The sequence below is a fragment of the Manis javanica genome, chromosome 3 (assembly GCF_040802235.1).
Source record: "Manis javanica isolate MJ-LG chromosome 3, MJ_LKY, whole genome shotgun sequence".
Classification (NCBI taxonomy): domain Eukaryota; kingdom Metazoa; phylum Chordata; class Mammalia; order Pholidota; family Manidae; genus Manis; species Manis javanica.
Genome location: NC_133158.1, coordinates 55,290,359 through 55,313,707, shown reverse-complemented (window position 1 = coordinate 55,313,707; position 23,349 = coordinate 55,290,359). Strand labels below are relative to the sequence as shown.

Below are 23,349 nucleotides of genomic sequence, written 5' to 3'. Positions count from 1 at the left end.
GAAAATTACATAAAACCAAATTGGCAAATTGCTAATATTTGCTGAAACTGGGTAATGACTATGTAGGGATTCATTTCATTATTTTTTCTCTAACTTTGCATATCTTTGAAATCCTGTGATGAAAAGTTAGGAAGTTAGCTTCTCAGGAGGTCTTCCAGGCTTGCCTACCTAAAATTCCCACCTCATCCCCTTGACTCATTTGGCATTTTGTATCTTGTGTGTCATCCCTGATTTTTATTTTTTTTCCTTAACATCATATTACTATATCCCAAGCTCAAATTCCATCTGGTCCATTTGGCTTTGCTCTCTCCCAGCTGGAATGTAAACCCCACCAGGACTATCCTCTGTTTTGTTCACTGCTCTTACCGTCAGCAGTGCCTGGCTACTCAAATGCTTGTCAAATTAAAAGCAACATCACTGATAACGTCTTAAAATTACAGATACTCATTTTTAACATTAAATTTAACAGAAGGAAAAAAAGGTCCTGTAGTAGAATGAAGGAATTGCTAAACATCAGATTATGGTTCCTGAAAGACCGTTCATTGAGGTTGGAGGCATTAGATTTCTGTGTGCGTGCGTGCTTGCGTGCGTGTGTGTGTGTGTGTGTGTGTGTTTACTGCTCATTTCTTAATGGCTATGAATTGAAGTTTACAGGCAGTTAAACTTAGTAAGTGCTTCACAAACAGCAGAATAGACATTATTAATATTTAAAGAAACAGACACACCTTTCTTTTTTTAATTACACATACACTAAGAACAAAGCAGAAAACAGTCCTACTCTTAGAGTGATTCTCTAGACAAAACAAACAGGAAAAGGCTGATCTGTGAGCAAAATATATCCTCTGAAATATCCTAGCTGAGGAGAGAAAGCCATGAATAAGTAGAGCTACTGTGTTTCCTTTGTAATTTTATTACTTTTTAAAAGAATCCATCACAGGCCTTCAATCTGTGGCCAGTCTGGAAATGGATGTACATGGACAGACAGAGTCAAGAAGCAGAAGAAAAATGCCTCTTGCTTCCATCTTGGATCTGCTGCTTCTACCTTCTTGCCTTGTTTTCCCCACGTTGGCCAACCTGTCTTCCCACAGTGGATATGGTTCCTGCTCCCTCTCCCAGCTCCTTCCCGCACCAACACAGTGGTTTCCAGCCCTGGGGGTGGGCTCACCTGAGAAGCTGTGAAATCACAGAGCCTGCCCCTGCCTCCTTGGGCCCATCACGGCAGATTCTAACCTGCAGGTCTGGGAAGAGGTTGAGAGTTGTGTTTCTTGAATCCCTCCTGTAATTCTGATGAGCAGGTTTAGGGAATACCTAAAATATGTGATACATTCTTTGTTACATACCCCAGAACCTACTGTGAGGTCAGCAAGTTGTAGGTGCTTAATAAATATTAATGAATGAAGTAACTGGAGGAAAAGAATTTTAACATCCTTGTATATGTGTACAAAAGACAGCATCACCTCTTTTGATTTTCATAACCATTTTGGGAGGCAGAGAATAAAGTGGGTATCATGGTCCCCATTTGGCTGAGGCTGACAGGTAAAGGGTCTTCCCCAAGGTCTCTCCCCCAGGCCATTTCCCAGGGGCCTAGTGAGAGGGGCAGAGTTAAGGAGGGAGAAGGGGATTCCCACCTCCACTACATAGTGGGCAGAGGGAAATGGAGGGAAAAGGGAGAAAGAGGAAAAGAAAGAACAGAAGGGACCAGAAAAGAAGTAGGGGAAGGTTAGAAGTACCTAAAAATAAGGAAAAGGAACAGGACGTCACACAAAAAAAACAAAAAAGTAAGACTTCCATGCAGACAAGGGTGAAGACTGGACAGGATAACGGGGGACGTGAAGGTAGAGACGCTTTACCAAAGGAGGAGGTGAGAGAGAGTAGGTCATAGAGGTAGCAGCTCGGAGGGTTTTAGGCCACAAAACCTATTTCTGGGGAGCAGGCATGCGCCCTCGGTCCCAAGTTTGATGTTTCTCTTGGGATCAGAGCATTGAGCGCTAAGTCCCTGTGAAAAACACATCCTTCTACTGGCTGTGGCTTCTGCCCCTTGGCTTCCTCCACTAGGACTGTGCATTTAGGCAGCTGCACTGCATTTTTAGAACAATTTTTACCTTGCAAGCTATATATACCCAACCAGAATGGCTGCCCAAGACCAGTTACAGAACGTTCTCAGACCTTCTGGAGCCAAGGGCAGTGGCAGCTTGGCCCCAGGCCCGTGTGGGCTGGGCCTAGTCAGGGAGAGGGCAGAAGGTAAAGGGAGGGGTCCCCTCCCCACATGGGGGTCGAGCCCTCCCTGGAAAGGAAAGCTGAGTGGGGCAGGACCCAGTCAGTCTTCCCTCCAGCAGCCTTAAATGTAGCTTTGTTCTGTTTTAAGGCTTCCTGAAGGATTTAGGCTAGATCTAAGGACCTTACCAATGAGGATCTGCAAAATCTGTTACATGAATCTGTGAAGGTTCCTTCTGTACCTATTTTAAGATTATCTCTGTAGAATAAAGTTGTCCTTCCCAGAGCAGGGGGATGAACTACGTAACTTCTGAAAGACTTTGTCTAGCTAACAGTTCATAGTGTGCTGGGGACATCCCAGGCCAGGACACCCCCTTCTAGTACCTAAGTGCTCAGCTGAGAACAAGATCAAGCTTCAAAACAGGTTTGTAGAATTAAGGTGAGGAGCTGAGCTTACTGCCACCTCTGTAGCAACCCAGGGCAGGCCTGAGCAGAGGGAAGGAGGGCATGTAGACAGCCATAAGGGTGACTGGAATGCACATTACAGAAACAGCCTGGGGCCCACAGAACCTGGAGAGGTAGGTAGAAGTTAGAATCCCAGCAAGCCAGAGCTGGCAGGGGCTGTGGGGAGCAGCTGGTCCAACCTCCTCACTTTATAGACAGAAGACAGAGAAGTGACTCACTTGCCCACAGTCACGTAGAGCAGGGGGGTGTGATGAGGCTGAGAGATCAATGACAGGCAGTTAGTTCAAGGCCTTAAGGTCTTCTATGAACTTCTAGTTCTAGTTCTGAAGGCTGCTCAGGTGGGTTCAGGGGAATACTTGAGAAGCCCCTGTAGACTTCTAAGCCCAGGGTCTGGGGCTGAGCCTTGGCTGCAAGCCACAGGTGGGAAGGCATCTAAGAGGTGTGGAGGAAGAGCAATCAATGGGACTTATAGTTAGACCTCCGGAGGCCAACCAGGGACCCAGAGTGGCAGCTGACATCTCCACCCCAACGTCCCCTCCCAGGCTCGCAAGGTTGCCGTCCAACCCTACCAACTTTCCCAACTTCCCAGGTACAAGACCTTGTCTGCTCCCCCATCTGCAGCCAGTCAACAGGCTCCCACAGAGCCTGTTCTGGGCCATGCAGTCCCTTCCTCTACTCAGACCTCTTTTCTCTTCCCTCTCTCCCCTCCATTCCCCTGGCTCGGCTCACCAACAGGCTGAATCCCTTTTCACTGGCACTGTAAAAGCCCCACTGGGCATGTTTACCTCGCCCCAGATCAGCCCCCACATTCACCGGGACACCTGCCACCGCCTCTCATTGGTCCCCCGCCTCCTGCCTCTGCTCCTCCAGCACTCTTCCACTTAGCCAGCAACTAGAGAGTGTCCTGAAACACAAACCAGGACCCCCAAAGGCCAGGCCAGGTCACTGCGTTTCAGCGTTACAGAAATGAACACTGAACTTGAAAGCATGCAAGCAGGTGGAGCTTATTAGAGATAGCCTGTCTACAAGGGAGCCAACAGACAAAGACAAGCCAGGCCCCAGGGAAAGGGCACGGTGTGGGGTCCATAAAGGCAGACTTTGAAGGCCCGGGTTAAGAGATAGGACAGTGACTGATCTTCCTGATGTTTTCATGCCAATACATCTCCGAGGCACTACCTTGGCACTTAACAGACAACAGTTTATATTTTATTCTACATTTTTAAATTAAGGTATCATTGATATACAGTCTTATGAAGGTTTCACATGAGCAACATTGTGGTTTCAACATTTACCCATATTATCAAGTTCTGCCCACCCCATTGCAGTCACTGTCCGTCAGTGTAGTAAGAGGCTATAGTCATTACTTTCGACATCAGCTTATAATCCCACAGTCTGTTGGTCAAAAGGTTTCTTTTGATGCCCTAGAACAGATGCTTTTAGAAAAAAAGAATGCTGATAATGAATCACCACAGGTTAAGTAAACCTAAAATTTGTGCTTGATCAGAGATTATTCTGAGAACATGTTTTCAAGTTGTGTATACGTCCCAAGATGGAGGCTCATTCCAAGGTGGGGTCCCTCTCGTTCATCCCTGTCTGCTTCAGTCTCACTCCCCTGAATGCTATCCCGCTCTCCAGAGCCTCCAGGACAAAGCACTGACTCCTTGGGGAAGCTCGCCTGCCCCCTCTGGCCTTGCGTCTCACCCCTCTGCCCCCTGCACTGCTGTGTTGCTCCCAGAACCCCACCATCCCTTCCACACCTCTGGCTTTTGTATACTTTTTCTTTGCTGGGGATGCTTTTATATCCCGTGGCGCACCTGGGATATCTCCTACTCATTTTTCAAGTCTGAACCCAGAGCTGCTTCTGGGAATCCCTCCCTGATCGCCCCAGGCAGAGGCTTGCATTTCTTCTCCCGGGCACCTGCAACAGCCGCTCTGGCCTGCGAGGCACGGACACCCATTGGCCCACTGTGGTGGGCAGCCTCAAAGGACGGCTCCCAGGATCCCTGCCTCTCAGCATTTCTCCTGTGCAATGCGCTCCCCCTGAGGGTCGCTGGGCACACTGACACCCTTCTAAGAATATGGCAGAAGTTAAGGATGTCACTTCTGAGACTGGTGCTGAAAGAACACCTGATGTTTTGAGCATATGCAGGAGAGTTTGGACTGGATTCATAACAAATATACAGAATGGTAAGTAGAGGAAAGAAGTAAGGCAATTAACTCCAGCAAGAACAAAATGCTGTACAGGAAAAAGTACTCAGTGTACCACACGAGCTGCACATAGAGTTTACAAAATAAAAAATGTGAACAGTGAATACTGATCTAACCAAAATGACAACGTAATCACACCGGGAGGAAGAGGGGATGGGAAGTGCACTGTGTAGTGGGGACAGGGAGAGCAAAGATGAGCGAGATCCTAATCTTCCACAGGGAAAAATCAACAGAGAAGATATCAGCTGAAAACATCAAAAGTGGTTTTCTCTGAGGAGCTGGAAGTGGGGTCTGAGTCGCAAGAGACTGTGCCTTTTCATAAGCGTCACAGAACTATCTGGCTGGTTAGACTGTGTGTAGGTGTGCACCTACCACAATTTCTACAAATGGATGGTGCTCAATGAATGCTAGGCATCACAATTCCTCCCGCATCCCATCTTCATCAGACAGCTTGCACCGCCTGAAGTGGGTGTGACGTTAGGACCCCGGACTGCCACTGTAAAGCCTTGACTCAGACTGGTGAAGGCACAAAGGGGGCCTGCACTATGGCACGGCCCAAACAAGCTTTGGGCATGGCTGCCCTGGTGTTCACGTGGTGCCAGTGGGAGCTCTTTCTGCCTCCACACCTTGGCTCTGGTTCCTGTGCTGACTTCACTCTCAAGCAGGCTTCTCTCACAGCTGGGCAAGCTGGCTGCTAGTGCCTTCAGAATTCTCTACCAACTTTGAGGTCCTATCAGAAGGACAAGGTCTCTGCATGGTGGGAGCAACAAAAGCCGGGATAGATACTCACTGGTCTGGCTTGGGTCACATGCCCTTCCGCAAAAAGACCGCGATGTCCAGGGCACTCTGGCTGCATTGTCGGAGTCACATGCTCACCCTTGGAACCGTGGACACAGTGAGGGCAGAAAGGTCTCGCAAAGGACATCTGGGTGCTGTTAGTAGCAAAAAGAGGATAGATGCTGCAGAAGTTGTGCCCTTGCCTGAAGCCCGAAACGGCTGCTTGCCATCATCAGGGCGGGAGCCCTGCGTGGGAACCTTCCACAAGAACACTTACACAGCTGGCCCATCCCCTCTCCAGAAGCATGTTCCGTGTTCCCACATCTTCTCATCTCTGGGGAAATGAGCCCAATCCCCTAATTTCCTTGCATGACAGTTTCTGGACCCCTCACTTTCCTGGCTTTCTTTCCCTAGATGCTGAGTAGTATCACAATACTAAATGGGGTGCGGGGAGCTGAATGAAGCTCCAGATGTGGGCTGACCTTGGGATGCACGTGCCATTTCTCACTGTCATTAGACTACCTTAAAGGTGCACTAGCTTTATTAATGATTGCCATACGCTGTTGGCTCGCACTCAGCTGCAGCCAACACCTGCCATTATATGAGCTGTCATTAGGCCAGTGGTTCCACATTCTGCATTCATGCAGTTGGCCCTTTGAACCTAAATAAAAGGCTTTCTCCTTTTAAATTCAACTTTTAAAATTTGGTCCCTAATGGCAGTTCACTGAGATGTTTTTGAATGTAGATCCCGTCTTCAGTACTAACCATCTCTCCAGGTTTTGCACAGTCCACCTTTTTAACTGGCAGACATTCTCTTTATTTTCATCCAAAGGGATAACAAAATAAATCAGGGTCAAGGACAAAGCCCTCTGTCCTACTACCCAAGTCCACATGATAGGCTGTGATTGCCTAACTAGCTATGGAGCAACCAGCTCTCTGTTTCCTTGGGCTGCCAGGTCACATTGCCACAACTGGGTGGCTTAAAACAACAGGAATTGATTCTCACTCTGTCCTGAAGGCTGGAAGTCCCAGGGCAAGATGTCAGCAAGGCCGTGCTCCCTCCCAAGACTCTAGGGGAGAATCCTTCCTCGCCTCTTCTCAGCTTTTGTTGGTAGCTGGCAATCCTTGGCCTTGCTTGGCTCGTAGTTGCATTGCCCCACCTCTGCCTCCGTCCTCACAAGGCCTTCACCCCTCTGGGTGTCTTCTTTGTGCTCCATGTCCAAATTTCCCTCTTCTAAGGACACAAGTCATTGGAGTTAGGGCCCACCCTGATCCAGGGTGCATCCTAACTAGATGACATTGGTAAAGACCCTATTTCCACATACGGTCACATTCCCAGGTGACAGGGATAAGGACTTCATGTCTTTTCTTGGGAGGGACACAATTCAACCACTACACAAGCCATATCAGTTTCCACCTCTCATGTCTCCTTGCCCTCCAGGCTCTGAAAAGTATCTACTAGAAGTCAGATCGCCATGGCATTCCATGCACCCTGGCCCCCGTGAGCCAGTCAAGGCGATCTCCTGACCGAGTCTAGAGCCGTGGCTACCACCACATGTGGCTGCCCTCTCCCTTGCCACTTTTCAGAGATCCTGATAGACTCCTCTTGGCGGGGAGGCCAGAAAGTCCTAGGGTGGAGTGGGGAGATGGGGAGGCCATAAAGCAGCATGGTAAAGAGCTGGGGCTTTGGCATGAAGAGAGATGGGGCCTCTGGGCTAACTCGCTCAACCTCTGCATCCTCTTTTCCTCCTGCAACATGTGGGTAATAAAGCACATCACCCTTATGAGGATTCAGTGACATCCCAGGGTAGCAATGGCTGTTCCCGTTGCTGCTGTTAGCAGCTTGGGATTTGGGTGAATAGAGATTGGAACCCAGATCTTCAAAGGACCCCGGAGGCAAGTTTCTTAACATCACTGATGAACACGTTTCAGGTTTCTGCATCTACGAAATGAGAAACCTGACTCTGAGGGTGTTGCGAGCTCTGAGTACACCCATCACAGAGCCTGGGCACAGGAAAAGCATTATAACAGTTTTCTTTTTTCCCTTCTCCTGGGAGCAGAGGAAATATGTTAGTCTGACGTGCCCAATGCTCAGGAAACCCAAGGTGGCCGCTCCAGCATCACTCTTTTCTCTGCCCTTGAGGAAAGACCTTGAATTTGATTTTGATCCTGTCTTTAGAGAGACTCTAAAAATTGTTTTTAAAAACAAGAGGCTAATTATAACTAGCATAGGTGTATCTTTGTCCACCAGGCCCCTTAGTTCTTTAGGAAGCCCTCTCAAGTCACGATTTTGATATTGCCCATTCTACTCAGGGTACCTGGAGGTTAAATGACAGGCCCGCGCCCATGTAGGTTCAAGGGCTGAAGCAAAGGGCTTCAATCTGCACTCTTGAACCCCCATGCCCTATGCTCTGCCTTTACCCAGAAAGATTCAGACTTTAAAAAATAAGTTTAATCACAAATATAAGTGAATTTTCTTTTAAAAACTAGAAGACTGCTGACAAATCTAAAGTTTCTTTGTCTATCACCTTCAACCCTGGTCCCCATCCGCACAGCCCCGGGGAGAATACTGTTTACCAGTTTGATATGTATGCTCCAGAACTTAAAAAAAACATATAAATTCAGGAATGGAAATTCCTGTATTTATATGCAAGCCTGGACACAATGTGTTGTGTTTGTGGGAGTATTTTCATATAGATGGCATCATGCACCACACATGGTTTAGCAACTTGCATTTTTTACTGCACAGCATTTTGAGAGTTCTCCCTGTTGAGACGCATAGATCTGGTGTGTTCCTTTGCTCAGCTGGATTCCACCTTCGAATGTTCCTCCCCCTGTTGAGAGCCCCCTGCTCCTGCCCCCTTCCCCACAGCTCCCGAGAGCTGGAGGCTTTGTAGAGCAGGTCCTAGGAGCTTCCTGGAAGCCTCCTGGCTCACAGACTTCCTCAGCTGGAGAGGCCACAAGCACACCGAGTTCACTTTGAAAGTGGGGCCACCCGCAGACCCTAACTCTCTGGGTTCAAGATCAAGGACTTCCCCCAGGCCACCTGCTGCGGGGGAAGGAAGGACCAGCAGAGCCCCAAGAAGCTAGCTGCCGCCCTCAGTTCCTCCCTGGTGGGCCAGCCCTCCCCCAGGCAGACTGGTTACCAGTGAAAGATAAAAGAGAAGTAAAGTGCATATGATAAGTACTGAGTAAAATGGCAGCAGTAAAACAATAAAAATAAACCAACTGACCATAGTATAAATACTGCAATGAGAGATTAAACCCTGTCTGACAGGCCTTCACCTAAATTAGGGCTCTCCAAGAACAAGGCCTGGAGGCAGAGGTGGAGAGTGGGAGGCAGGAAGCGCATCCCTGTGGGTGCATTCCCTCTTTCCTGCAGGGAGCACATCCCTGTGGGTGCATTCCCTCTTTCCTGCAGGGATGCATCCTTCCTGATGGAATTAAGGCTGTGTTCCTCTTGAGGCATGTTAGGGGCCATGTCAGTGGACTCCCGCCCTGAACTTCTTCCAGATCAGTGGCCACGCATTTGATTCACCTGGGATGATTTCAAACAATTTCCTCATGTTTGGGCATAAATAAGTTGGAGGGAGTGGGGAGCTGTGAATTAACAGGACACTGATTTGTAGTTATTACTGATTATCATGATGTAAATACTCCAACGTGGCTGATTTGAAGCTGCTAATGGCTTACCAATTGCCCCGAAAATTAATCCATTCAGTGTCCAAGACAATAGCATGGTGTTTGGAACCGTTTGTAGCTTTTCTCATTTTCTAAGAATTTATAATATATACCACGATCACTGAAAAGTCAGCCAATGAAAATTCAGTAAGTTATTTACAGCCTAAGATTTTATAAGGCAAGTTTCTTAAAACTCTTTCAAAAGTTTACAGCCAAAAGATATTTAACATGGACTGTGGGCATGATGTTCTGTATTTGATGTGATGCAAGGGAGGCTTCCAAGAGGAAGTATTTCCAGGGCCTACCAGAGAGCGGAGGGGGAAGGGAGTTGCTGCTGTGGGGAGGGGACTAGGGAAGCAGCCACTGACTGCAGAAACCCTCCTGCAGAGTTCACAGAGCACTTCACAGGGAAGGAAGCCGAAATTCCCAGAGATAAGGCAGTTTCCTCAACTGCCAGGTCTCAACTCAGGACTTCTGAAACCAAAACTAGCCCTCTTATCAAAACATACTGATGCCCCCCTAGTAGAGTCTGAGGTCCTGACTCAGGTCTGGAAACTTTAAAGGTGGGGTACCCCTCCCTTTACCCCTCTCTTGACCCTCAGCCAGGCTCTACAGGGGCTGACCTGGAGGATCACTGGCTCATTCCTCCTGAGCCATGAGTGCCCAAGGAAAGCCTCACCCAGGTGAACACCTTAACTACCCATTTCCCGGCCACCCCCAGCAAGACGCCCCAGGACAGGAGAGATGTGGGGGGGGCAGGAGTAGTGGAGGCTAGAAAAGCCTTCAGCCCTGTGAAGGTCAGGAGGCTCTGCACCCGTGTGGTTTAGGAGCCAGGGCTGCTGTTCCCAGGGCAGACCTCACAGCGGGGGCCGCTCCATGCAGCCAGGAAGTCAGCCAGAGAGGGTGGCAGTTCCCAGGAAGTAAGCATAACCCTGAGGTGAGTTACCCTCCCAGGCACTGCTGGAGGCTCGACCTTTCCATGGGAAAGCTACCATCCCTTCCCTGCATTGTGGAGGGCTGGGGTCCCGAGTGAGTCAGGGACTCTCAGTGGAAGCAAGCCGAGGCAGAAAAAAAGAGTGGATTCCCTCAAGGATCTGCTGCCCTGGCCTGCTCTGGGCCTGCTTGAGGCGGGTGGGCCTGGGGAGAGAATCCCCAACAGCCCTCGGGGGCAAGGGGGTCCTGGCCTCCAAGGTCAGCCTGCACTGGGAATCCCAGAAAGCTCTGCTCTCATGCCTTTCTCGGTGCATCTCCTTGGGCACGGCGGGGGAGGAAGAAAGGGCAGGCAGGCTTGGTGCGCTGGCCAGGGTGGCTGGTCCCCTGGCACCTCTCCTGTCTCTAAAATTATACATGGATTAAGAATACTCCGTCTGGCAGGAACAGATAGAATTGGGCAGAAGCATAATCAGGACACTGGATTTCAGGTCTGTGGCTCTCCACATATCAATAAGTCAAAAATAAAAGACAAAGAGGCCAGGCAGAAGTGTATGGTGTGTGTGTGCATGCATGTGTGCTAGTTCATGTGTGTGTACAGGTGTGTGGCATTTATGTGCCACATGATGTGGGGAGTGGACATTGACTCAGTGTGTGTGACAGGAAGGTGGTTTGGGGAGAGGGGATTAAGTAAAGGAAATGGGAAATTGAGGTCAGAATAGCAGAGGAAACTGAAGAATAGGGCAAACTGAGGGAGGTCAGAGAAAGCTAAGTATGCACTTAAGGCTCCCAGAACACAAAAAGGTCTGACAGAAGTTTGAACCTGGAGAGGACAGAAGTCCTGTAACTGGTCGAGTTCCTTGAGGTCCTGAGGGCCTCCCTTCCACTGGGAGACAGCACACCGAGTAAAAGCAGAGGAAGTACCACAAATCAGTCTAGAATAAATAACACGGCTATGAGCAACAGAAACCTGACTTGCAGGCACTTGAACAAATAGTGGTTGTGTCACATAATAAAATGCCTGCGGGTGGGCAGGAGCTGGTGCTCAGTAGGGTCAGGGCTGGCATCTCTGCAGTTTTCTTGGCCTTTCCCCAGGTTAATACAGCTACTGCAGTTTCAAATATCAGGAATCTTTCCAAAACAGTAAGAAAAGGGAATTGTGCCAGCCAGCCTGTCCTAGGAGTTCTCCTTCCACATAGGTCCCATTGGCCAGAACTGGTCACATGGTCTCTCCCAGCCGCAAGGTAGGCTGGGAAGGCAGGGGGCTGACTGCCATGACCATGGCTTAGCCATGCTGGCCACTCTGGGGCCCCAGACAAATCAGGGCCCTGTTGGTAAGGAAGGGGGGGAAATGGCTATCGGGAAGGCAATCAAGCCCAGTGGTGAGACCCTGAGTGGTAAATATTTCTGGTAAAAACTGAATTAATATTCCAAAATTGAGCTGAAAGAATTCCCAGAAAACACTGACACCCCATTGTGGTACTGGTAATCCAAGACCCCAAAGTCCAGCCCTTTGGTGCAAGCATCTCCATCATCACTAATTGCCTCAATGAATCTTCACAGCAACCCCATGAGGTAAATGCTATTATTTTCCCCACACTGCAGACAAGAAAGGGGCATTTAATGCTTTGTCTGTCTGGCAGAACACTCTGCCGGAATACATCTAAGTCAAGATTTTACTGCCTCTATTCAGATACTCCTCAGTCTTTGGTCCTAAACTCTTTGCTCCTTAAAGGAGGCTGTCCCACCCACGCAGTTACTGATCTCTGGCCCTTCCACAGGATCAAAACACCCATCAGGAGACCTCTGAAGCCAAAAAGACCTCTGTTCAAATCTCCATTCTTCTATTTGTCCATGTGGCTTGTCTGTGAGTGAGCTACTTCGCTTTCTGGGCCTCTTAAACTTCCAGAGATTGTAGGATTAAGTAGGAGGTGATGGACTTAAGTACCCAGCACAGTGCTTAGAAATAGCAGGTGTTCAAAAATATCAGTGCCTTTCTAGAGATGCAGCCATGTGCACCAGCTTGGGTTTTGCATAAACTAAGATCACATTATTTCCCACACACTTCCCTGACAAAAATCTAATCATGAGTTATATGTTTCATTCTCCTTTTACGTGAAAAAGCTGACTTGACTTGAGGGCTTCAGTAGTTACTGCAACTAATATTTATTGAGTGCCCACCAAGTGCCAGGCACTCTGCTGCCCGGAGACCTGGTCCTTGCCCCCTGGGAATTCAGTCTAGTTGCAGAATGGCAAATGCAGGCAAATGACTCTAAAACAAGGCAGGGCATAGTCAGAGACGCATAGTGATAATTCAAAATGCAGAGAGGCCGAGAGTGGTGTGGTCTTGGTCTTGGCATTCCTTCCTTAGGGAGCAGCCCTCAAGGCTGCCATGGAAGAGGTACCGCCAGGGCCAGCTACATAATTTGCAAGACCCCTTGCTAAAAAATTAAAAATTTCAGTGACAGCAGAGCCTTAAACCAAATGAGGGGTCCTTTTGCACATGGGCCCCTCTGTGACTTCATGGGTCACATGCCTGTGCAGGGCTGCCGCCATGCCCTGACCTGCTTCTGGCCCCTCAGATCCTGCAGAAAAAGCAGCTGGCACACCTCTGGGAAATGGACCGGCAGGCTTCTTCCAAGCTAGTGACCATGTGTCACAGCTCCCCACTTCTGCCTGAGGAGAGGAAAGTCATTTCTGCCTGATAAGAGTCACCAGGGGTGACAGTAGGTTTCCACAAGCCAAAACCGATGGCAGTCTCCCCAGTGTGAGAAAGAGCCACTCCTTGAGAGTCTCAGGGCAGTGGATTATCCCTCGCTGTGTTTTCTGTCTAACCACAAAACACCAGCAGAAGGTTCAGGAGCCAGAAAAAGGGATGAGAGACACTGATGCTGACAATCCCAGATAAAGGAAGCTCCAGGGAACCTCTGGTCTCACAGGCAGATGTCACAGACAGGAACAGAAATAGGAAGCATGATAAGCTGTATTGCATGCATAAATACTTACAACAAGCACCAGCACTAAAGTGAACAACAGGTGACATCCCTGGGCTGGTTACATCCTCCAGAGGTCAACTAGGCCATCCCTCTGCCTACAGCTACTGCAAGACAAATCCAGGAAGCTCTGTGTTGTGGAATATCTGGGTATCAACCGCCTGGGAGGCCATCCTGCAGGATTGTCTGGAGATGCACAGGGCTGACCTCACTGTTTCCCACCTCCTGCTCTACTGCCCACTTAGGACTTATGTTGACCCTTGTCAGAGCCCAAGAACAGATCCCCAGTTTGGCTGGGGACCTGTGTTTCTGTGCACTGCCTGTAGGAGCAGCTCTGACTGGATGCACCTCGGCCCTACTCCTCCTGCTTCAGCCCCAGAGGGCAGGTCAGGAAGACAGAAGGCCACGCATGGGATTCTCTTGGCAGTGATGCTGCAGCAAGAAAGCCAAAGGCGTGCCATAGTTAACCCTGCTGGGCTTGCCAGGCCAGGCCTGCATGCACCCCGATACAGCCCATTGTTTCAGAGTGGGTGACCAACCCTCCCCCCAGCTCAGGCCCAGCTTTCCCAAATGCCCCTCCTTGGAAATGAGTTTAGGGTTCGTGGCCAGGTCCCTCCAGTGGGGTCCTCAGTGATGAGTCACAGCCCAGGCAGGTCTCTTGGCTGGTCCACAAGCTATACAACATAATGCTTCAACAATCATATATGGCCTGTTCTCTTTTAAAAATGACATTTTTTGGCTATTACAAAAATAAAAAAAGACAAGAAAACAGAAAATAACAATATTGGGCAGGCTGTATAGAAACTGGAACCTTTGTGCACTGCAGATGGAATGTAAAATGGTGCTGCTGCTATGGAAAACAGTAAGAAAGTTCCTCAAAACATTCAAAATAGAATTACCATATGATCCAGCAATTCCACTTCTGGACATATATCTAAAAGAACTCAAAATAGGGTATTTGGACATGATGTTCATAGCAGCATTTTTCACAAGAGCCAAAAGGTGGAAGCAGCTCAAGGGTCCTCTGACAGATGACGGATAAACAAAATGTGGTAGAGACAGACAACAAAACATTGGTCAGTCCTAAAAAGAAAGGAATTCTCTGTAACATCTTTTTATGTTGACAGATAGTAACTGCGCTAGTGGGGATGAGGATTTAATAATATGGGTCACTGTTGAACTACTGTGTTGAACATTTGAAACCAACATAAGATTGTATATCAACGATACTTCAATACAAAATAAATTAAAAAAAAAAAAGAAAGGAATTCTGGCACATGCTACCATAAGGATGAAAACTAGAGGCCATTATGCTAAGCAAAATAAGCCAGACACATGGATGGAGCTAGAGGGTATTATGCTCAGTGAAATAAGCCAGGCAGAGAAAGACAAGTATCAAATGATTTCACTCATCTGTGGAGTACAAGAACAAAGAAAAACTGAAGGAACAAAACAGCAGCAGACTCACAGAACCCAAGAATGGACTAACAGTTACCAAAGGGAAAGGGACTGGGGAGGATGGGTGGGAAGAGAGGGACAAGGGGGAAAAAGGGGCACTATGATCAGCACACACAATGTAGCGGTAGGGGGGACACGGGGAAGGCAGTACAACACAGAGAAGACAAGTAGTGATTCTATAGCATCTTACTACGCTGATGGACAGTGACTGTAATGGGGTATGTGGTGGGGACTTGATAATGACGGGAGTCTAGTAATCATAATGTTGCTCATGTAATTGTACATTAATGATACCAAAAAAAAAAATTTGTGAAATGTAGGTGAGTTATGCACATATGTATGTTAATAGCAAATCATTTTTTTGTAAAAGCATGAACAAATAAAATGCCCTTTTACATAAATTTTAGCAGTGATAACTATAAAATTTAAATAAAACAAACCTGTTCAACCAAAAAAAAAAAAAAAAGCCAGACACAAAAGGACAAATACTGTACAAGTCCACTTTTATGAGGGACCTGGAATAGTCACATTCACAGAGACAGAGTAGAGTAGTTGCCGAGGGTGGGAATGGAGAGTTGTTCAATGGGTACAGTTTCACTTTTGCAAGATGAAAAGTTATGAGATTGGTTACACAACAATGTGAATGTACTTAAGACTACCAGTCTGTATGCCTAAAAGTGGTTAAATGGTAAATCTTATGTATATTTTACCACTATTAAAATGTTTGCCACTCTTAAAAATAAAAATCTTAATGACATTTTTGTTGTTTATGTGCATATAAAATAAATATTAAAAATCTTGAACTTAGAACTCTGAAGAGGTAAAGATGTAATATATCTCACATATTACAAGTAAAAACTCCTAAAGAAATAAAAATTGCCCATAACCCCATTACCCAGAAACAACTGTGGCTACTAACATGATATACTCCCTTCTATGTTTTGAATATATACATTTGTGTACATCTACCTATCCATCTGTAACTTATATCATTCAGAAGAGACAACTGTACATACTACTTTTTCACTTAATGTATTACAAATTACCAAAATCTCCAGAATCTCCTATAATGTGGCTCTTAATGGCTTCCTAGTATTTGATCATGTGGACATCATAAAATTTACTCAATTAGTCTTCTATTTCTGAGCATTTTTTAAAAGTTTTTCAATATTTTAAACAATATTAGGATAAACATCCATATGTATATGCTATTATCCATATTTCCAATTTCCTTAGAATCATTTTTCCAGAAGTGAAGTTATTGAGTCAAGGGCTGGATATTTGGAGGCCAGGGGCACACACTGATGGGGGCTGCTTCAATGCCCTGTTTTCCCAGGATCATGGCCCTCCTGGAGCTCTGTGCTGTCCCTTCCAGGGCTCATAAGGCCCCCGACTTCCTCTCCTTCAACCTGTGCTAGATTTGCCTCCTGCAGTAGTAGGGGGCTACATGCTCTGGAATTTAAGCAAAGTAAACCAGCACCCCTGTGTCTCTATGGGCTAATATTATGAGTTCAATGACATTTTACAAAAAGTCCAGAATCTCTGTTGCTGGACTGGACTTAGAGATGATATCATCCACCCTGTTATTTTACAAAGGAGGAAAATCAGCTGCACAAGGGGGAGTAATACTCCCTTTTCCTGACGGCAGGACTGAGCTGACACTGACCTTGTCCATTGCCCCAGGGAGGGCTGGGGTCACGGAGGAAAGTAAATTCTTTCCCTCACAGAAGTAAGGGCCAAGTGCCAAACAGCTGCAGGGTCAGTTGGGGCCACCTTTTGACAGCCTGAGTGACTGCTGCCTCGTGGCTACATCCTTTCACTCAGGAGGAACCGTAAAAACTCATTCCAGGAGAGTGGCTCAGATCCTTCTCCAGTAGTCAAGCCAGAAAGTCAGGCCTCAGATTTACAGCACAAGCAGGCATGTGGGCCTGTGGTCTGCCATTGGCCAGGCAAACCAAGAAGACCCGGACTTGCCCTGTGCAAGAACTGGAGTGGGAAAGGGGCAGGGAAGGGATCCTGTCTTCACTGAGCACCTGCTGTGTGCCAGGCCTTTATTTCCTGTGGTTCTTCACACTGCCCTGGAAGGTAGGCATCAGCCCACTTTTGCAGCTGAGGCTTGGAAAAAGGTAAAGGACTTGATCAAAGGTCAAAGTGATAGCAAATGCAGTCAGGACTCCATCCGGAGTTGGCCACCCAAGGGCTGCAATGTTCTTACCACACCACTCATTATGCACAAGGACCTGAGCACACTTCAGCACACATAATAAGAGAGAGACATAATCGTGCACATGTCTGGAAACTGGTTTCAGATCACAGAAAGATGCCAAGTGAGAGGCAAGTTCAGTCAAGTCAAGAGGTAGCAGTATGGTCCTTCCCAGCTCCAAGGCTCTGAGAATGCCAGAATTCTGGTGGGAGCGGGGGGACCAGCCAGAGAGCCGTCCGAGGCCCCTGAGATGGCCACAGCGAAAAGGTAGGCTGTGGGGGAGGAAAGGGCATTGCACTGGGGGTCAGGAAACAGGGTGCCACTCCCAGCTGAGCCAGGCCAGTTGGGTGAGCCTGGGTGAGCCACTGCATCTGTCCCAACTCAGCTCTTCACCCGGATCTTGGGAAAACTTCCCTCATCCTCCTGCCACTTCACTCCTTCCCCTGCAGCAAGACTCCTTCAGTGTTGTCTACATTTGCCTCTGAGTCCTTTTCCTTGATTCTTTAAAAAAAATTTGCAATTATGAATTACTTTTTAAATAAAAATAATATATATTTGTTAGGAAGAATATTAAAACAAACCTATGTACCTGCCAGTCAGATTAACAGAGGTATCTGAAATCCCGGACCGCGTCCCTCTCCCCTCTACTCACCAGTAACCACTAGTCCAAATTCAGCATATATCATGTCCTTCCTTCTTATTAAACTTTTAAATGTTGGTATACCCCTAGACTTTATATAAATGGTATCTCATTATACATATTCTGCTACTTTAAAAATCTGTTAAGGGGTGAATTGTGCCCTCATCAAAAAAGACTGTGTTGTGAATCCTGACCCCCAATACTTCAGAACGGGACCTTTTTGGAAGAGAGGGTCTTCAAAGAAGCAAGCAAGTTACAATGAGGTAGTCAGAGTGGGCCCTCATCCAGTATGACCGGCGTCCTTATACCATGGGGACACCTGGATACAGGGAGAATGCCATGGGAGGATGGGAGGGAGGCTCCCACAAGCTAAGGAACTGCCAGGAACTAGGAGGGGGGCCTGGAACCCCTCCTTCCCTAGGGCCTTTGGAGGGAGGGCAGCCCTGTAGCACCTTAGTCTTGGACTTGTGGCCTCCAGCAGTGGGAAGTATTATATTTGTTGTTCAAGCCATCCAGTCTGTGGCACTTTGCTACAGCAGGAAATGGGTACCTCATTCAATCCTGTATTCTTGAAATACACTTGTTAATGAATGAAGCTGAGGTTGTACATGTCCTCTGCCGTGTTCTGTATAGATAATACACAGTTCACCCATTTTACTTTGAAAAGCTATGTGGCTTGCTTACAGGGTTTTGGCACTGCCAACGGTGCTGCCCTGCACCTCCTGCAGGGTGTACCTACGAGGGACTGCCACTCAGGTCTAGATGGCAAACACAAGCCTTGATGGGCAGCAACAGTCAGCGCAGTAATGTCTTCCGTGAAGTAACTCTAATTGCTATCCCCTTTGCCAGTCCGGTGGCTGTCAAATGGCATTTCCTGATGTGTTCAATTTGCATTTTCCTGCTTACTAATGAAGGTAAGCACCTGTTCATATGTTTATGAATGTATGTCACAATGTATGTTTTCTCTTGCAAAATACCTAGTTGTATTTCCCTTATCTTTTCTCTTATTTATTTCTGTAATTCTTCATGTGCTCTGGACTGCATTGGTTATAGGTTGCAAGTATCTTCTCCTATTTGCATCTTTTTGCTTTACTTATAGCATCCTTTGAGGAACAGAAGACTTTTGTTTTTTTCTTTTAAATGGACTGTATTTTTTTTTTTGGTATCATTAATCTACAATTACATGAAGAACATTATGTTTACTAGGCTCCCCCCTTCACCAAGTCCCCCCCACAAACCTCATTACAGTCACTGTCCATCAGCCCAGTAAGATGCTGTAGAATCACTACTTACCTTCTCTGTGTTGCACAGCCCTCCCCGTGCCCACCCCACACATTATCGATGCTAATCGTAAATGGACGGTATTTTTGAAGGCAATTTTAGGTTCACAGCAAAATGACAGAGCAGAGAGTACAGAGAAGAGAGTACATACTCCCCTGCCCCCACGCAGGCACAGCCCCCCTCCCTGCCAACATCCCCCACCGGAGTGCGACATGTGTTATAATCAATATACCTACACTGATACATCATCAGCTTTTCACTTTAATGTCATAGATAGAATTTATTCATCTTTTTCTCAACACTTAGTGTTGTCAAGAAATTCTTTGTATCCAAGGTCACAAGAGATATTTTCCTATACTCCTTTCTTAGGGGCTTATATTCTGCCTGTCACATCATGAATGGACCTGGGATTGATTTTGGGGACTGTCGTGGGTCAGGGATCTAAAATGGCAAGGAGCACATGCCCTGCTTTCCTCACTGGATCACTGTAAAGGGAAGCAGAGGAGGTGTGTGAAGGCCTCTGGGAACTGCAGAGCAGTGTACAAACATGGTGCCTGTATTGCTGACAGTGGGTGAGAGCCATTTGAGAGAAGGCTGCTCTGGCCCTCGACTTGCTAATAAATTGGTCCCGTGTTAAGATGCCGATAGGCCAGGCACACACAAACCACCATCTTCCTTCAGAGGCTGGGGGCACATGCGGCCTTTGCAAGACAGCAAGTTCCAGTAAAACCACTGGGTTGATTTCCCCTCCACCCACACTGCATGCTCCTGGGCCACCTTACACGAGCAGCCGAGGTTGCAAATATGGCCTTGAGTCATAGAGAAAAGATTAAATTACACTCAGGAAATGTTACTCACCAGAGTTCGACAAAAAGATATCTGTCAAAACCAGCAAAAAGCAAATGTGGGTGCTGTACAGGGAGCCTGCTGTACCCGGCCTCACAGCCTGACAGCTCTGCCCCAGCTCCTGGACAGGCAACCACAACTGAAGACGGGCCTGTGACACCTGTGACCAGGGACCCTGGCGCCCTCCCGAGAGGAGGCCACAGAACCAAGGAGGGATGGAGCCCACCTCAGGGAGCTGGAAGACCCACACTGGAGAAGGCAGGTCTGCAGGGTGGAGGCTGGGAAGGGGTGGAGGGCTGAGAGCCTGAGGGGAGGAGGGCTGCAGGCCCTCTGGGGAGCGGGCCAAGTCCCAAGAGCAGGGGCCAAGGTGCTGGCGGAAGCTGACACAGTCGAACACACCCTCGGGCCTACAGATGGTATTGTTCGTGCTCCTTGAAGCACACCATGACACAAACTAAGCCAGAGCTCAGGCCGGACCTCCCAGGCACCTGCTGCCCCGGCCTGTGACGCTGGCTGGAAGTCCCCGAGTTTCTGGACGTCAGCACTGGGAGAGGACTAGAGAAAACATCTGGAGGTGACAGATGTATTCAGTACCCTGATTGTGGTGGCAGTTTCACAGATGTACACAATTCAAAACTTACCACAGTGTACACTTTAAATATGTCCGGTGTAGCCATGTATAGTTCCATAAAGCTATTAAAGATCACAAAACACTGTGGTGGCAATTTTTCTTACAAGTTCATGTTGATAGGCAGAAGAAAGACTGAAAGGATGTTCCTCAAAATGTTAACAGTAGTTAGTTTTGTGGGATTACAGGGGATTTTAATTTTCCTCTTTGTATTGTTCTAGTCTTTAAAGACATTCCAAAATAAATGTTTTACTCTTGTAGTTAGGAAAAAAAAGTGTTCACTCCGAAGTAACAGCAACCTCGTGGAGACTGGCAGCAGTGGGGCAAGACACTGGGCCTGTCGTGGGTACTCCGTGCAGGGCTGACAAAGCTGGCCCTGAGCAGCCGCCTGGGTCTCACCCCGGCTCTGCAAATGATCGCTGAGGGCCTTGGACTAGGCACTTGACCGGTGCCTCAGTTTCCCCATGATAACACTGATAAGACTGCAGATGCCTCCGAGGGCAGTTGAGAGCCTGCCCTTAGCAGGATTCCCACAGCACCACAGAGACTGGGTCAGTAATAGCTGCTGTTCACTCCACCTCTCAGCTTCACAGCATTAGAGAGCAGAACTGACTTAAAAGCTTTATTTTTCTTAAAGATAAAAACAGAGTTGAGTAATCTCTGAAACAGGAATCCAGATCTAGAATTGTAGGTTTCTGAGGTTTCTCTTATCCAGTCTGGGAAATCTCTTTCAAAAACCTGTAACCCCCATTTGTACCTTCCTCTCTCCCCAGGCAACAAGCATGTCTCCTCCCTCTCCTGCACACTCACACTTCCCTGGCCCTCTCACATCAATCACGTGAGCTTGCTTCTCCTGGGGCAGAGACCATACCCTCCTCTTCCCTTCTCTTTTTGTTCCTTTCCCACAGACCCTGGGAATAACCACCGTGCCCTCCTCACCCACCATGCCCAGGCCAGTCTCGGGCTTGGGCTCCCCTCCAGGGCCCTGGGTGCTATCCTTAACTGCCTTAGTCTGGTGCTCTGGGTGGCTACCGTGCTCCCCTGAGCCTCCATTTCCTCACCTGTCTACTGGGATTGATCACTGCAGCCCCACCTGGCTCATGCAGGAATGTGATCCGTAAATTGCGCATTATGCCTCACCCAAAAGAGGTGGGATCACATTTTCCTAGTTTGGCACCACTCTCCCGAGGAGGGGAACGCCTCCTGGATATCCTGCCCTCTCCCCGCAGGTAGGTGCTAGCCCCTGGGGACAGTTAACGCACTTCGTCCAGTCTTACTGAAACCTGCTGCTGCCTGGTCATGTCAGTTTCCTCAAGCAAGCTCCCTCTCCTTCCGCTCAGGGGGCTCCGTGGTCCTTGAGGCCAAGGCCACCTCATTCATCTTCATCCTCCCCACTTTCCTCACCCAGCAAATCCACACCTTGCACAGAGCTAGCTCATCGTGTGTGCATAGCACTTGTTTGTTAGTGTTACTTGAACCAGCATTCCGTCTCTGCGACCTTGGCAGAGAGGCACAGCTATTAAACTTTATGGTGACAATGGAACAAAGGCACCAGATCATTCCAAAGGTGAAGCCACACCACAGGCGCTTTTCAGAGTTCCTGGGCAAAAGATCTGCGATGGCTACTCAAGTAGGAAGGCTTCCTGACCCCAGTCACCCATGGCGTGCTTGGGGATGCAGCAAGGACGGCATCTGTGTGTCCAGGTGTATAGGTGGGGATGCGTTTGCAGAGTCTATGGTGTTCCTTTGACTCAAATCCCTCTCATCCACCACCTATCACCAGATCAGAGTGTTCGAGGCCTGCAGGAGGCCAATTCTCTGCCAGACCCGAGGTTAAAAGAACCTCAGGGTGTGAGTTCCTCAGTTTCCCGCTCCCCATTCTGGATTCCCACAGTGGACAGCCTGGCAGGCCTGTGCCTGTCTTTTGTCTCTGCCAGGTTCTCCTTCTTTCCAGCCCCTCCTCTGTAATCCCCCGGCAGCCTCCCCATCTGCCCCGTTTCTGATCCAAGGACAAGCCCCTGCCTGGTACAGCTCACCGACAGAGACCGGAGCTCAGACCTGTCAGCCCAGGGCTGGGCCACTGCCAGGCTCAGGGGTGCCCTAAGCAGCCCTCTCTCCAGGCCCCACCACTCCACAGAAGATCAGTCATGGCCACCAATCAGCTCCTTGACTCCCTCGCTGAGTGACCTCGGGCAGCTGGCCTCCCCCCACGGTGCCTGTTTCTGCCTCTGGAAAAACAACAAAGTAACACCTCTTGGGATTGTTGTGAGCATTCAGTGGGAAAACAGCGTTCCCCAGACTTGTAGTCATTCAATTTCCCAACACAATTTTATCATATCTGTGTATCACCTGCTTTGTCACTTGGTGTTTGCCATCAAACCAACTTTAAGTCTTGCACAGAGCTAGTTCATCATGTGTGCATAGCACTTGTTTGTTAGTGTTACTTGAACCAGCATTACGTCTCTGAGACCTTGGCAGAGAGGCACAGCTATTAAACTTTGTAAACAATATACTTTGCTAAAGAACACAAAGCCCCACGCAATACATTAATATATGCAGCCTCTCTCCCTTTTAACTGATCAATTTAAAGAAACTTCTGTTTTCAAATCCTTCAATTCTTTTATTTATTTTATTATTATTTTTTTAATCCTTCAATTTTTGGTCAGGCCAGACCTCTTCCGAGCTAGCTATATTCTCTTCTAATACTTAATACAATGAGTGCTTAACCATTAAAACACAAGGTTCTCTGGGGCAGGGAGCTGCAGGCTGCTGTAGCACAGTTTGCCAGACCCTCAGGTAACAGACGGGCAGCCCGTGGCCCGCACTCGTCCGAGGCAGGTGTGCAGCAGCTGTTGGGTCGCAGGGAAACCTCTGCCTGGGGGAGTCACTGGCCACCTGGAGAACGGGGACCAGAGCCCTCAAACCCCTGGCTCGGAGACAGAGGGACACAGACTGGAGCCTGTCTGTGAGGTGAGGTGTCAGAGCATACTGGGAGTGTCACCCTACCTTCAGGCCACTGTGCCAG

General features: G+C 48.1%; 1 protein-coding gene across 9 annotated transcripts in view; it reads right to left on the bottom strand.

Moving 5' to 3' along the window:
- LOC108383827 (zDHHC palmitoyltransferase 19) overlaps positions 1-23,349 on the bottom strand; it is a 76,643-nt gene that overhangs the window by 37,074 nt on the left and 16,220 nt on the right. For 4 of the 9 annotated variants that reach the window (XR_012129167.1, XM_073231448.1, XM_073231458.1 and 1 more), the window contains one exon: positions 5,678-5,819. The exons of the other annotated variants lie outside the window; for them this stretch is intronic. The gene's annotated coding sequence lies outside the window, so the exon portion shown is untranslated. The remainder of the gene's footprint in view (positions 1-5,677; positions 5,820-23,349) is intronic. 9 annotated transcript variants of the gene reach the window in all.